Here is a 16,762-nt window from a genome sequence, read left to right on the forward strand (position 1 = left end):
AGAGTTTGCACAGCCACTGAAACATGGGATGCATTTGGACAGTAAAAAGAGATCAGGATACTACCCATCTGTGCACATAGTTCACATCACCACTGGCAGCTGTTTAGGTATATGGGACAATTCATGTGAGCAGCTGATAAAAGCATTTACAGTGGGAAAACACTGGAGCACTGATGGGTATTCTTGTGGATCCATGTTTAGACAAACAATAGTATGAATGCATTGGCTTCAGCATGTCATATAACCAGATATCTATTGTTTATCCATGCATAGGAAGTGCTATGATACAGGGCATGGCTTTGTGAAAATATGTCAACCAACATGACTCGTTTTCTTTTCAGTCATATGGTAAAAACTGACTGGCTAAGACAGAAACAGAGTACAGCTTTGTAAATGTGCCAGTTTCTCCAAAGCACATATAAAAGACAGAGTAAAACAGAGCCCACATAAAAACAGAAAGTCAAGGCCACAGAACATCTGACTGCACTGATTCCCATGAGAACAACCAGAGAGGAATCCAAATCCATGCCGGCAATGATAAAAAAGGGAATTTGAGCGACATAGCGAATTGAAGACATGACACAAACAAAGATGGGCTTGAATTTTTTTCTACGGCTGTCCCCTGAAAACATAGTGCCTCCCCATTAATTTTCCACCTAAATTTTTAATGAAATGCAAATCAAACATTCCACAAAATTGATTAATCTCCCAGGGTGGCCGAGGCCTGCTGGCTGGAACAGTGGGAGGCCCGTTGGCAGTGTTGTTCTGATCTACTCAGCTATTGCTCTGCAATGATTCATTTATTTAATGGGGATGAACTCAAAAATTATATATTTTCCCCTCTCTTTTTGCCTTCTTCTCAAACCCTCTGTTTTACACTATAAACATGCATTAACGTTGCTTTTTTTTTCCTCATCAAAGAAGAAAGAAATTTGCTAGTCAGTGCTCTTCTTTAGTCAGGTCAGAGCTCACCTTTGAGATCCTCGTTGCACTGATTCTGTATTGGCTTCCAGGCACATCAATGAGATAGACAGATGGCTGTATGCATTTGTTGATATTCATTCCTTTTCTCTTCCCATTTAATCCCTTTCGGGTTAAGGCAGGGCTAGAACGTTCCCCAGCATGCACTGGAATGGAAACAGACTCCACATGTTTTTTCTGAAACCAGGGCAGTAAAACCTTGCATCCAATCCTATGAAGTGATAAAAATAATTAGGACATTAATGTTCATGTCGTTTTGTAAAATGACAAATTTTGCCAACAAACCATTTTGTTATTAGTGGTGAAAAGCAATCCAGTTCCTCTTATTCTGAAGTTGGATGTCATTAAGAAGTTTAAAACCATTAGTAAAATGAACTGAGACGGAATACCTGATGGTGCTGGCAGCTGTCTCTTTATTTCCATAATATTTTAGCCAAGTCACATGTAAGAGCTTTCTGTTTTTAGTCAAAGCAGGTTACTTGAAACTGTTTGAAGAATGGATGGGAATTAATTATATTATAATTTGAACTGACATAATATACAGTACACATGTGCAGAGACAGTTTATCAGACTGTGAGTTTATAATATACAACTAAAAATTATAATAAAGCAAAGCAGCTTCCAGCCTGTAGTGAAATATTGTGGAATTATTTGGTAAAGTTGCGGTACACTGAGGACTGACAGTTCATTAATGTATTTTAGAATGATCTTAGAAAATGGTAAAGAACTGTACACTACTGTTAATGAACTGAATTAGATTTCTAGATTGAATTTCAGGAGCGGGACCACTCCTCCTTCACGCCCACTCTGGCCTCATGCTATAAAACCCCCCCTTCTCCAACACCTGCTGTTCTCATTTTCATGCCCCACCCTGCCCCCCTTTTCTTTCCTCCCTTCTCCTCTTCTCCTCTCCTCTCTTCCTTTCCTCCATTTATTTCTCGTTAGTACATGGGGATCTGCCTGGCCCGAGAGCCGTCACCAGTCCCCTTCAAGGCCTTCCCCAAACCGCAGCACTATCCGGTTGTTCAGTCTGACGTCACTAGCCGTGTCTGGGTCTAAACTCCGCTGCAGGTCCATATATCACACGATCACTATGGCATTACTGAGAGTTGAAAAACTGTCTAAAGTCTTTCATCTTTAATAAAATGATCAGCGTTCTACTCTACCAGGTGTAACAATTGAGTTTAACATCCAGGCATCCATGAAAACGGAATTTATGACATTTAACGGAGTTAGAAGTTAGCAGGGAGTTAGCTCGCTAGCCAGTGGCGTGTCTAGAAAATTTTTGTTGGGGGGGCCAGGTAGGGGCACAGATTTGGAGAAGGGTGGCAGATAATGTTTAAAAAAAAATTCTACCAACCGTTAACCATAATTCAATAATCCTATAAACCTAATAACCAAATGCACTTTTAACTCTTATTAGAATGAGATTTTAACCACTACGGTGCAAAGTTTTTAGATACTGCGTTGATAAAGTACAAGAGATGCAATCAGTGCTTTGTCAGTGTTTACTCAGCAGTCAAGGACAGCAATATTTGCATAGTATTTTTACTGACATATAGTGCACATATGTTTTGGGCAAAAACATTTTTGAATATTAAAATACGAACATTTGTAACAAACAATTGACAAATTAGCCAATGCCAATGTAAAACTTTATCTGCCTGTTAAAAAAAGAAGATAATCTTCTCACAAACTGGTGTTTGATTTTGAAACAGGAAAAAAGTGGGGAAACAAATGAAAAGACTAACATTTGAATAACACCTGAAAGCAAGTAAATACTTTCTATGCTGCCTTATGGTAAACTTTGGTAATATTGATAAAGAACAACACTGGCTGATGATGAAATACAGTCAGCTGGCATGGTGACACTGCCAGTATTAACCTGCAGGGCTGGACTGGGACAGAAAAATTGGGCATTTTCACTACAGATTGGCCCACCAGGTATTAAAGCCATAAAGACTTTGAATGAAAACAAATGCTGTTGTGACAGTGATGTACAGTCTTGTTGGTAAATGTATGATTTCTATACATTTTACGTCAGATAAAAACTTTGGTTGTACGATTTAGATAATTATTTAATAAAAGCGAGACATTTTAAATGAGAATAAGAAAGAAAAGTATTTCTTTGTGCCCACCTTTCCCTGTTAATGCCCTACCTGGCCCCCTGGCAAAACTTTCCTAGATCCGCCCCTGCACAGTTACCAGCTGTCAGCTACTTAGAAAAGGATCCTGGTGTTATTTATCTCTCAGAAACAGTTCATAACTTCCCTTCAACTCATTCATGTCACCTAAAAGGTAAACCTGTTTCTCCATCACCTGTTCAGCTCTGATGATTCAGTAAGGACATCTCCTGGTTTCATCTTCATGTTTCCCTCTCACCACATATCCAAACAGACATCATGACCAGCAGCTTTACAGCTGTGGCTCCAGCAAACATCAGCTGATACTAGAAATTAATATTAAATAAATTCTAACAACAGCTGATCAAGCTTAAACGTGCTGCTGTTGTTTAGCGCAATATCTGCTGGTTTCCTCTTTCTGGCGCAAAGTGAGCGATAAATAAATGAGAGAGAAAAGCCGATCAGCTGATCATTGATCAGTTTAATGATTGAAGTAGCAACAGGAGAGGGAGGGGGAGAGAATGAGAGAAGAGGCAGCTGTGCAGCGTAAAGACAGAATAAATCCAGCTTTGTGTCTTTTTTCCATTCTAGCTAAAGTTCGGGACAAACTGCGTCTCTTCTCAGCTCAATACAAAACGCGTAATATTTTCTCTGAATGAGGGACCATTCCATTTTTTTAAGGAGCCGTTGGCAACTCTACTAACTAACCTTATGAATAAAATAAAGTTCACTATCAGTAACATCATAGCACCCACCCAGCTGTATATAAACTCCGTCAAGCTGGCTAGAACGCAGTATGAGTTATTGCAACTGACAGTAAAAAGTCAGCAACATGAAAATAAACTCCACCTAAACTTGGTTTATATCTGACCCAGATAGACTGCAGGTCATACTTACCTGAAGTTCAGTTCACCTGATACTCGGACTGGCGGCTACCTCGGGGCTCTGCTCCTGCCTCCCCTTCCCTCACCCACCTGCTGCCTCTGTGGAAGCCCCGCCATAGCCACCACCAAACAACTGAGTTATTTTTACACATCGACCTGCATCTGGCCAATCCACCACCTCTCATTGTTCATGCCATTACAAAAAAAATAAAAAATAAGTCACCGGGCACATGCCCGGTATGCCCGATGGCCAGTCCAGCTATGTTAACCTGCAACCAAATCTGCAGCTCCATACAGCAATGTTACGACTTAGATTATATCTTATAACTCATAACTCTTATGTTAGCTGCCCTCAGTAGCATACTGTCTGAAATATTCCACAGCTGCAATAATTCTTTAAGTGTTATTTTTTTCCTTGGTATTCTAATTTCACCGAAGTTTACTAAACTCAACAAACTTAATATTACTTACCAGGACATTTATTCTGTCCTCATTTTCTTTCACCGAAAAATTGTTTCCTGCAGTGCCGTGTTTCTGCTTGGCTCTCCTACCTTTGCTAACGTGATGCGCATAGCGCAGAAGCCGATGCTGCATTCACTTACACTCGGATATCTAGGCTTCACCGTGAAAACATAATCGGACATTTGATATTTGATTGAAGTTTATTGTTTTGCCTTTGGGGTGGCACCTGGGGTGGCCAGTCTGGTTGGGGGGGTGGCCTGTGCCCCCCCAGGCCACCCCGCTGGACACGCCATTGTCGCTAGCTTCTATCTAACTACAATATAGCATGTCCTGACTGCGGGGTTTTGGAAACAAATTAAAACGTACAGCTCTGCTATCACTTCCAGCATAAATGAAGACAGAAAACTAAACAGTAGTGACGTTTGTAGGGTTACTGAAGTTGGGCTAGCTGGTATATAATGATGTGCTACGTGACCGCAGCATTTTCCTAATGTTGTAAACCCGCTCAACATTTGGCAATAAAACCCTTTCTGATTCTGATTCTGATTCTGACAGCTAGCGACACAGCTATGTTAGCATAATATAAACAAGCTAACTTTTTTTCCACTGGATAAAAGTTAACGTGAGTGTTCTCGGTGGTCAGGAACAAATGTAATCGCATGGCAGGATGCTGTAAAAGGACCAAACTTCAGCCAGGAGAACAACTGAGATAATCCATCCACAATACGAGGTTAGTCATTCATATACTGCTGCATGGGCTGGGCTGTAGTTACATCCTAAGGTTTTAAAAACTGAGCTTAAATAAATGATTAGTGGTAATAAAAGCCGAGGGAGGTCAACAGTGATCACTGACTGTTTTAGGAGCTTTTTGAGATCAAATAGAAGAAAATACATAACATTTAACATGTTAACAACACAAAAGCCATATTAAACGCAGACTACTTTAGACCCGGAAGTAGGATTCGTCGCGTCATCCCTGAACAACCGGATAGGGCTCTGGAGCGTGATGTCACGGGGGTGGGCGTGGAAAGGATTTTGGCCCGATCCGCCATTTTGGGGGTCTAGCGCAAGTGAAAAGGGAGCGAAGGCACACACAACAGCCACGGTTCGTATTTGCTGTGTGGTCGGCTGCAATGTTCGATCACACGACCGGCAAGAGAATAAGCTTGAAAATGGTTTATCTTTTCATTCTTTCCCAACCTGGAAGCAACATGAGGCAGCTCGTGTATCGGATGTTACCAAACGAAGGCGTCTAGCCTGGATAGCAGCTGTGAGACGAGCTGACGTGCAGTTCTCTTCCATCTCCAGATATCTGTTGGTGCTCCAGACATTTTCATTCTGGTAAGTTCTAAATATGTTCATATCACTCTTTATAGCCTATTAGTTTTATTTTCTATGCGCTCTGAGGTCATAGCAAATTAGAACAAACATCCTACTGAGTGATTTTGCAGAACTACCTTCTATTTATCGAGTTGCTAATTATTTGGCATTATTGCAGCAAACCAGCCTATGAAATGGATGAAACATCGTGACTGGGTTCCAGCGCTACACAAGGGACCTGCTGCAAACATACCACCATGCCAATCAGATTACTTCTTCCATGTGAGGGTGAAGAGGTGACCCTCCTGGATAAGATGGTGAAGGTTTGCTGCGTTTTGGTGAACAGTGTGATAATAAAAACAGGGAAAAATGAAACCTGCTCCTGTTAAATATTCTTAAGTCTTGTGTTGTTAAAATTGCTGTATTTTTTCAAAAGATACAGTAAATAAAGTAATGTTAGTAGTGGGTGATATCATGTAAACACTCGTGATTTTGTGTAAACATTTTGTCATTTGTAAACTACACTGCAAAAACTCAAAATCTTACCAAGTATATTTGTCTTATTTCTAGTCAAAATTATCTCATTACACTTAAAATAAGACACAATCAGCTACAGGGCAACATTTCAGTAAGCTAAAGGAACTTGTTTCAAGACAGTGAATCTTGAAACTAGAGAAAAACTAGAGATTTTTCACTTGTTCCACTGGCAGATTTTTTCACTTATTTTAAGCTAAAATATCTTGTATTAAGTGAAAAAATCTGCCAGTGGAACAAGTGAAAAATCTCTAGTTTTTCTCTAGTTTCAAGATTCACTGTCTTGAAACAAGTTCCTTTAGCTTACTGAAATGTTGCCCTGTAGCTGATTGTGTCTTATTTTAAGTGTAATGAGATAATTTTGACTAGAAATAAGACAAATATACTTGGTAAGATTTTGAGTTTTTGCAGTGTATAAATGACATGGATTCTACACTGTAACTGATGTGATGTTCTATAAGGTGGTTTTAATAAAAAAAAGAGGCAAAAATTAGTTTGTTTCTTTATTCAACTTTTGAACAATGGTACTCAGTCAGTATATATTCAGCAAATGCAAATTATTTACACAGCAGTGCACAACAGGCATAAATGTAGACCCCTAGATAAAACATTATGGGTCATTCCCACAACCCACAGCTTTACTGTGCTCCAGCAAAGTATCCAATAGCAGTGACAACTCCTCCAAAGTAGCAGGTGGGATTTTTCTGTTTTGAGGACGGCTCCTTTTACCTTTCAATACGGATGGTCTGTTTATGTTTTGATCAAGAGCCTTTTTTGGGCAGCTGAAGAGGAGAAGTCTATCTTATGGCCAACCTCTGGCTGTATCTTGGTCACATTACCCAGCAAAACCCAGTATGCAGGTTCATCTGTAACAGTCCTTGTGCCACGGATCAACACTGTTGCTTCTACATTAAACAGAAGAGCAGTGACATGGCTGCAGGTCTCTGCGACTCCGGCCATACAGGTGCAGTGGGCGGCTTCAACCTTCCCTGTAATGCTCACAGTGACCCATGGCTGCAATGCTGGTTCATTCAGTCTTTGAGAGTGCAGGACCTGAAACACACACAGACAAACTTCATTTAAAGACAAGAACTAATGAGCCAAGGCCGACGTAAATGTGTTTTATCTACTTTATCATAAATGTAACAAAGTGTTTAGAAAGTTAGCACATACATGTAATTTTTCATTTGTTTATGTGTCCATCTATAGAACGCTGCATGTTATATTCTAAATCTGCCTGTTCTCTGTCAGAAACCTGCCTGCAGAAAATGAACCTAAAGTATGTAATGCAAGGATGTAATCACTTTAGAGATGGAGAAAGCATAAAGTGACAATTATGAATCACTTAATATAACATCAATGCACTGAACTCACTATGTTATCCACCTAACAACCTCCACATGTTCTCACTGTAATTTCCCCCTCATGAATGGATTTATGCTGCACTAATCTGAATGTTTGCAGGGAAATCAAATGTATTTCACACGCAGTACTCGAGCTGACTTACCTTTGTTTGAATGACGACTTGTACGCACTAACTCCATAGACAAGGTACGAAAATATGTCAGGCTACGTCAATAGTGGTTGGTCTTCAGGGTTTCTACTCCACGGCCGTATTTCATACGGGTCCACATTTCCAGTGCACACTATTTTCTGCAAGTACCGCTGCTTCGCCTCTGGACGCAATCGGTCTCTATACAGTTCATTCTCTTTTGAGCTGCTTTTAAGCATCTTTCTTGTAGTCATCGTTCCAACACAGTGTGTTTGTTTTGATTCGTAGACCCCAAAAATGGCGCTGCGCTCCCACAATGCATTGCAGCGTGACGTCAACTCCAAAGCCCTATTCACACTTCCTCATCCCTCATCGCCCACCGTTACCAAGAAAGTAGTCCCTGCTAGTGAAATGAACCTTCATGAACCAGAAGGTAATGTCACGGTAGCTTGTAAATGTATTTGTATTGAGAAATGTTCACTGTCCATGTCTCGGACATTAGTTTCACCCTCACGCCACAGTAGCACAAAAGTCATGCTTTTCACTTCATGAGTTTATTCGTCATTATTCTTTTACATTGCAATTAAATTTTAGGATTCTCTTTAGCAAATCACGGGTTTTGCTTAGTTCACTGATCTTAGTTCATTCTATGGCTCCAGCATCTGAACTCCACTGTGACCAACGTGAAAACTTTCCCTCCATTCTAAAAGTGACAATGATGTAATAACTTTTTTAGTTATAAAGTTGTTTTTTTTACAGGCTTCACATTATTAATTCTCCATAATGACAATAACCTCAAACATACAGACAGAGCCATGAAGAATTGTTTCTAGTGACAAGAAGAACAAGGAGTCCTGCAAAAGACAGCATGGTCCCCACAGAGCACTTATATCAACAACATGGAGTCAGTCTGGGATTACATGAAGAGAAAGAAGCAACTCACTCAGACAGTCTAAATCCACAGAAGAAAGTTATTCAAGATGCTTGGAACAACTTACTTGCCAAGTACCTTGAAAAATTATGTGCAAGTGTACCTTGGGGAGATGGTGCTATTTTAAAGGCAAGGGGAGCTCACACCAAATATTGATTTTATTGTATTGTATTCACAGTTTAAAAGTATTCATGCTATTATTTTTGAAAACTTTCTTCCTTAACTTTTAGCTACTAAAACTCACATTTTGCTCAGCAGTGCTTCTAAGTAAACAGCGATAAAGCCTGGGGTGGAGTAGTGGACTGAAGAATGATCGTTTATTAAATCATGCTTTCTGGAGATTTGTCACTGATGGATAGACTTTGAACTCTGGTTGTATTTGTTTATTATGAAGATCATTTGCAAATTGGATCTCTTAAAGTTCCAGAGAAAGCTGTCTCAGACTAACAGGGTGGTGGTGGGGTCAGTTTAATGGCTGCCAGTTCTTTTCATGATCTTCAGAGGGAAGGTTGCCAAGATGACTCCACTGCACAGATCAAACAATAGCTTGGAAGTAACCCAGCTAATTAAAGTAGCTGCTATTGTGCAATTTGCAGTTTGACTTGATCAGATTTAATAGCTCCATTTTAAGTTTTTAACTTTTGAAAGGGGGCCTTTTATTATGTCTGCTACTGACAAGGCTCGGCTGTGTGGCAGGCAGGAGGAGGACCCAAAATGCAAAACTCACACACACGGGGATGAACTCAAAAAGCAGCTTTATTGCTGACAAAAGATAATAGGAGATACAAAACTAAACTGGGAAAAACTAACATAAAGCTCACCAGGAAACACGGGGAAATCACACACAGCATGAGGGACGACGTCACACTGAACAGAGGGAGACGCAGACAGAAATACACAGAGGGTTAACGAGGAAAGTGGGAACACACGGGGAACACAGGTGACACTGATAATCATAACGAGACAGGGCGGGGTGAACTGAACATGACATGTACGGGCGTGAGAGTCACAAAGTAAACAGGAAGTGCACAGAGGTTCAGACAGGAGGAGAGAGAGAGAGCACGGGGGAAAACACAGACATAACGGGCTGGGAAAACATGAAACAACCACAAAGGGAGACGAGGGCTCATAAATACATAGAGGGCACACAGGGGGAAGAGAGAGCACGGGGAGAACTTAGACATAATGGGCAGGGGAAACATGGAATAAAACATAAGGAGAGACGAGGGCTCACAGATACACAGAGGGGCACACAGGGGGTAAAAGCCATGAAGGGAAAACACTTAGGGAACAACACAACAGGGCAACTCAGAAAACATGGCCTAAGCAAGGAACAAAATACAAACATACAAGAAAACTAAGAACACTGGGCCAACATGGCCCAGGACCATGACAGTACCCCCCCTCAAGGGCTGGCTCCAGACAGCCAAAACACAGAAAAACAAAACCAAACAGAAAACAACCCAGGGCGGGCGGCGGGGGCCCAGGACGGAGGGCTCGGAACAGAAAACAAAAGAAGAGCACAGCAAACACCGGAGCCCAAGAAAACAACCCAAACACAGAGCAGTTCAGGGGGCCGACCATGCGGAAGGCAACGGCGGAGACGTGGAAACAGTTCAGGAGGCCGGCCGTGCGCAGGGCAACGGCGGCAACGAAGGAGACGACGGAGCAGTTCAGGGGGCCGACCGCGCGGAAGGCGGCGGCGAAGGAGACGACGGAGCAGTTCAGGGGGCCGACCGCGCGGAAGGCGGCGGCGGCGCCGAAGGAGACGACGGAGCAGTTCAGGGGGCCGACCGCGCGGAAGGCGGCGGCGGCGGCGCCGAAGGAGACGACGGAGCAGTTCAGGGGGCCGACAGCGCGGAAGGCGGCGGCGGACCTCCAGTCCCAGGCGTGCTGGCCATGGCCTGGTGGGCACAGGACCAGACGAGGCAGGACCAGACGAGGCCGAAGACTCGGAGGCCGGGCCAGACGAGGACGAAGACTCGGAGGCCGGGCCAGACGAGGACGAAGACTCGGAGGCCGGGCCAGACGAGGACGAAGACTCGGAGGCCGGGCCAGGCGGAGCTGCAGAGGCTGAGGCCGGGCCAGGCGGAGCAGAAGCAGAAGCCAAAGCTGGACCAGAAGCAGAGGCTGAGACTGGACCAGGCGTAGCAGAAGCACAGGCAGAGGCTGGCCCAGGGGTAGCAGAAGCACAGGCAGAGGCTGGCCCAGGGGTAGCAGAAGCACAGGCAGAGGCTGGCCCAGGCGTAGCAGAAGCACAGGCAGAGGCTGGCCCAGGCGTAGCAGAAGCACAGGCAGAGGCTGGCCCAGGCGTAGCAGAAGCACAGGCAGAGGCTGGCCCAGGCGTAGCAGAAGCACAGGCAGAGGCAGCCGGACCAGGCGATGACGAAGCGGTCGCAGATGGCGGCTGGACAGGCTCCTCGGGCCCTCCAGCTGATGCGGCGTGAGGCTGAACGGGCCCCTCGGACCCTCCAGCGGAGACAGGAGGCTGAACGGGCCCCTCGGACCCTCCAGCGGAGACAGGAGGCTGAACGGGCCCCTCGGACCCTCCAGCGGAGACAGGAGGCTGAACGGGCCCCTCGGACCCTCCAGCGGAGACGAGGAGTGGCTGGAGAGGTTCTCCTGAACCCACAGTGGAGACGGATGCAGAGCCAGCAGGAGCGGAGACTTCTGGCTGAGGGGACCCTAACTGTGGCTGCACAGGGCAAGCAGTCTTATGCTTAGCAGGCAAGGGCAAAGCAGAGTTTACACAGGCAGCGTCTGAGTTGCTCTTTCGAGTTGTGGCACAGAAAAAACCACAGCCTGAGAAAGTGACGAAGCAACATTGGGAGTCACAGGTACAGGAGCTGGTGTAATGATTAAACTGTTCATAGCAGAGGAATGGATAATGGTCTCTGTGTCACCTGGCTCAGGCAGAACACTAGGAGTGGATGTTACATTGGCTTGCTCAGCAACACAGGTCTCGTTCTCAGTAACTATTTGAGAAGCCGAGAGAGCAATGGCTGGTTGAGGAGTTGGCTGGGGAACGTCAGAAATGTCTAAAGACAAAACAGGCTGGAACATGAAACAGTCACTAGAAGGAGCATCAGCAATGGAACACACAGTTTCAGGGGGTTTGTGCTCCTCAGCATGCACTGTTACATCCTGAGCTGATGATGGGGGTGTGTGGCTGAGCTCAGACTGAGAAACCTCAGAACGTACAGGCTGAGTAAAATGGTTCTGCGGTGCTGCAATGCTAGTAGCAGTATGTCGGTGAGTCTGGTGTAGAATAACAGTCTTTGGTTCCGCTAACTCTACGGGTGAAACGTTCATACTGGCTAACTCAGAGGAAATGCTGCGAGCGTTACAAGAACCTGATTGCTCTGGAACACAAAGATCGCTAGGTAGGGCGGTCGGTGAATAATTTGGCACCAAGGTGTCACTCGGAATAACGTCTTTAGAGTCCAAACACACAGTGGCGGAGTTATCCAAGTCAGGCAACACAACGGCAGGCAAAACAGAGTTATTCACAGTGGTGGAACAGTCATGGGGTCCGGGGGCTGCACTGATGGCTGTAGCAATGGTTGTGGTGAGAGTGGAGTAGGTGACTGCACAGGAGAATGAACTAGAGGTGACTGCACAGAACACCGAGCTAATGGTTCTGTTGCAAACGTAGCTGCTGATGATGGAGCAAACGGCTGTGCTACAGGGAGCTGAGACACAGGAAACTGAGCTAGTGGTGGTGGTGGTGAAAGAGGAGACTGGGCTGACCGGACGGGAGGAGAGTGGGATATGGGCGACAGAGTGGCACACTGAACTGAGGGCGACGGAGCTACAGGGGACTGGAGGACTGGAGACTGGACTGCAAACTGAACAGTAGGAGAGTTAACTGACTGGGCTGGCGAAGCTAATGGCTGAGCAGGGGTTGGTGAGGCTAATGGCTGAGCTGAGGGTAGATTGTAATCCACAGAGGAAAACACTGCTTTACTCTCGATGGGTATGCTATCATGATGTCTGGGATCTGAATGCTCGAGCGGAACGAGAAAAAGACAGTCACTCTCACCAACGGGTGCAGTCTGCTCAGCTGTACTGGAGCGACGGCGGTGTGAACGGCGTTTTCGCCGAGAAGGGGGAGGAGATGAACCGGGCCGCGAATTCTCCAGCGGACCGGGCTGAACGTCCTCCGACTCTTCATACAGGAGAGGCAGTTCCGGGCAGATGCCTACGGTGGACACGAGGAAGTCCCGGATGTGGGGGTGTAGCGCGCCGAATAACCAGGGGAGTCCGGACACCATCCTCTGTAGGCGGATGGCTACGGTCTCCCGGTATTCTCCACTTGGCAGCGCTACCCACTCCTGACAGTGGTATTCCACTGTGTAAATCAGGTCCTCACGGAGCTCGGTGGAGGGGTTGTGAGCTGCTGGGTCCATGTCGTTGGTGACGTCGTTCTGTCAAGGCTCGGCTGTGTGGCAGGCAGGAGGAGGACCCAAAATGCAAAACTCACACACACGGGGATGAACTCAAAAAGCAGCTTTATTGCTGACAAAAGATAATAGGAGATACAAAACTAAACTGGGAAAAACTAACATAAAGCTCACCAGGAAACACGGGGAAATCACACACAGCATGAGGGACGACGTCACACTGAACAGAGGGAGACGCAGACAGAAATACACAGAGGGTTAACGAGGAAAGTGGGAACACACGGGGAACACAGGTGACACTGATAATCATAACGAGACAGGGCGGGGTGAACTGAACATGACATGTACGGGCGTGAGAGTCACAAAGTAAACAGGAAGTGCACAGAGGTTGTTACAGGAAAAATGATTCTATGTTTCTTTACCTTCTTTTAAATGTGCAAGCATGCCCTTTTGTCTATGGTTAGATTAGTTTAGAATTATCTTTTTAGACTTTCTCAGCAAAGACATACTGTTTTGGGACATATTGTTTTAGATTGTTTTATCTCTCACAGCCTTCTCCCAGCTCTCTGCTGACGAGACTAGTGCCACATATGGAGTTGTTTATTTTATTTGTTTTGTATTTTCTTATCCTGTTCTCACTGTCTTTCCTATAAAAAGTGCCCAGCCTCTGTACACGTTGTGAGTTGTTCTGAACAGCTTACCCGTGTGCACGTTAAAGCATAAAAAGTGATCTTGTCTCATTGTGTCTTTATTTCTCCTGGGTCTTTTACAGAGTTTTCCCCCTACATTTCTTGGTCCTTCGGAGCCGGAGCGCCTCCATCGTGTCCCATCTCCGTGACCAGTCCACGTTGCTCGCCTGTCGACAGCTCACATACTAGGTGTGTGATAAAAGACCAAGAGCGTTAAATTCGAGTCTTGGCCAACGTTCTTAGAAAGCGACCCACGGTGGTGGGGCCCGATCGAGGTGGACCAGACCCGGCGACACTGACCAGGTAGATACAGACACACTGACACAATCTTGCGTAAAAGCGCATTTTGAATTCAGGGAATTTAAAATAGCGGAAGTAGCTCGTCGACTGGTAGCTCTGGGAGCTCGTCGACTGGTAGCGTAGCTCGTCGACTGGTAGCTCTGGGAGCTCGTCGACTGGTAGCTTTGGAGCTCTGGGTAGCTCCCCCAGCTGGGTCTAGACTGGGTCTAGGGAGTAAGTAGCTCTGGGAGCTCCCCTTATCATAAGGGTTCCGGTCGCGCGCGCGTCGAAGCTGTGAATGTGAATGTGTGTGTGTGTGTGTGTGTGTGTGTGTGTGTGTGTGTGTGTGTGTGTATTGTTTTAATTAATGGAGCAAGCTGAATTTTCACGGTCCAATAAGAGACTGAGCTGCTCCTACTGTGTTTTTCTTTTACTGCTATTCACTGACGTGCTGGTGAGTTGAGAGAACGGTCGAGTTCCGTCTCGTAAAGTTCACACCGCTTTTGGAAATAGTCCGAAAGTAGAAGGGCGTGTGAGCAACCACTCTCGTCTCTAATACCAGCGAAGGTGATAGCAGCTGTATTGTGTATATATTACTTAAACAAAAATAAGTAAATACATAAATAAGATGGGTAATCAAGCAAGTGAAATTAAAACTCACTCCTGCTGACGAGCAGTGGTGAGAAAAGAAAAGTCCAGACGCCGGACAAAAACAGTGTCTGTAAACTGAGAGATTTAAGAAAACAAAATATAAACAGTCAGAAGAACAGAACTCAACTGCTAGTTTAGTAAAACCAGAAGACGAGACACTGTGCAGTTCCCACAATCCTTTTAGAAAGCCATCACTCATTCCTGCAGCCGCATCTGCAGCACCACCCATATCAGGAAGAACTTAATAATCCCTTATTAAGTGAAAACTAGAGATCACAGTAGTTTGAAGTAGTTTAAAAGGGTTGAAAACAGACCCCACTGAGTAGATATAAATATAAAAAGTACGAAATAAAGATGAACAAAGGGAAAATTACAGTAGAAATTATCTTTAGAGTATTTAAAATTAATAATAGCAAGGATAACAACAACCTGTAAAGTGATATTAACAATGAAACACAGTTGGCATGATGACCATGCCCAGCATGTATAAAATGAATATAAAGCAAATAATTCACACGAAAATATTTTAATAAAATAAATAAGGTATATTAAGGCTGTGTCATTGTTCAGCCAAGGACAGTGTGTGAAAAGGTAACTGTCTCCACCCTGGGAAAAGGATGATTCTGCAGGTCATCTGAAGCCCTTGATGGATACAAAATAAAATATAAATAATATATTATAATAGAACTGCCTGGTCCGCCATGCAACAGAGAGAACAAATGTGACCGCAGATTGGATGAATTCAAAATTATCTGTTTGCTGAATAAGATGATCCTAACTATCAAATTGGCTCAGTAGTAGTATAGTGGTACACACTGATAAAATATTATAATATGCTATTGCTGTTATATAAGACAAAGAGGATAATATTAACAATGACATAATATTAATATGAAGAGGCACCTTAATCGGTTATGATGTGAGGTGAATAATTGTTAAGCAGTAGTCTGCATCAAGCTTAAGGTTTGCTGAAACTCAGTGTAATGACATGTGAGATGAAGACAATACGGAGAATAACTAAACTAATGAAGTGCATAGAGGCACTTGACCAGCTTGAAACTTATCATTCTAGAATGACACATTGCTGAGATAGAGCACACCTATAATAACAACCAATAAGCAAAACCCTGTAGACAACAGCTAAAACTACAGGATTGAGAAGCTGAATTAAATATGTAGACACTGCTAAGCTGATGAGCATGTTCCACATTTTCTTTTCTTTTTATTTATTTGTTTCTTTTAGAGCAGAAGCTGCTGTAACACACCCAAAGAAAGACTCTAGGTCTGACCAACCGTCTCAGTCGTGGGCAAAAAGATGTCAGTCAATAAAATTCCTAAGATAATTTATTGACAAAAATATATCAAGAGATAAAAGATAAAACAGTCCAGTGTCCCACTTAAGAATTGTATAAAAACACACAGTCCCAAGGCCAGAGCCAGCTATGCCACACAGCCAAGTTGCACTCCACATGTTGCCTTTAACAGGGTTAGAAGTCGTCCTTGGAGACCCACCACCCTGCAAGCATATAGTCAGTGGTCACTCAAGCCTCTGCAACTCTGCTGCCTTTAGGCTGTGGCATATAATAGGCCCTGGACTGCACAGAGAGACAAAACGACACACTTAATATAAAATTCATAGGGCAAAACCCGTCCATCCCAAACATATCTGATTTCATCACATTACATACCTGCACAGAGAGACAAAACAACACAGCAGTGTTTGTAGTGTGGGCTATAAGAAGACCGGTGTATCAGTGCAATCAAGTACACCTGCCTCTAATTAGTCCAACCCCATTCCAGCCATTGGCTCACCAAAAATGTGGCACACACAAAACCACTCCCAACCCAGTGCAACTTCACACAATAATATGGAGCTGAATTAACACAGGCACATTAGTCTACCATGTTACAAGCTGCATGCTATTACAAGCCAACATATGCAGACTTCTGCCTTGTTCGGGTGGCAGCATTTTTCTTTTTTCTTTTGTGTCCTGACACGTTTATGTTTTTTG

Source organism: Copadichromis virginalis, linkage group LG23 (assembly GCF_057382275.1).
Source record: "Copadichromis virginalis isolate Kocher_CV1m ecotype Utaka linkage group LG23, C_Virginalis_male_GT1.1, whole genome shotgun sequence".
NCBI classification, from domain to species: domain Eukaryota; kingdom Metazoa; phylum Chordata; class Actinopteri; order Cichliformes; family Cichlidae; genus Copadichromis; species Copadichromis virginalis.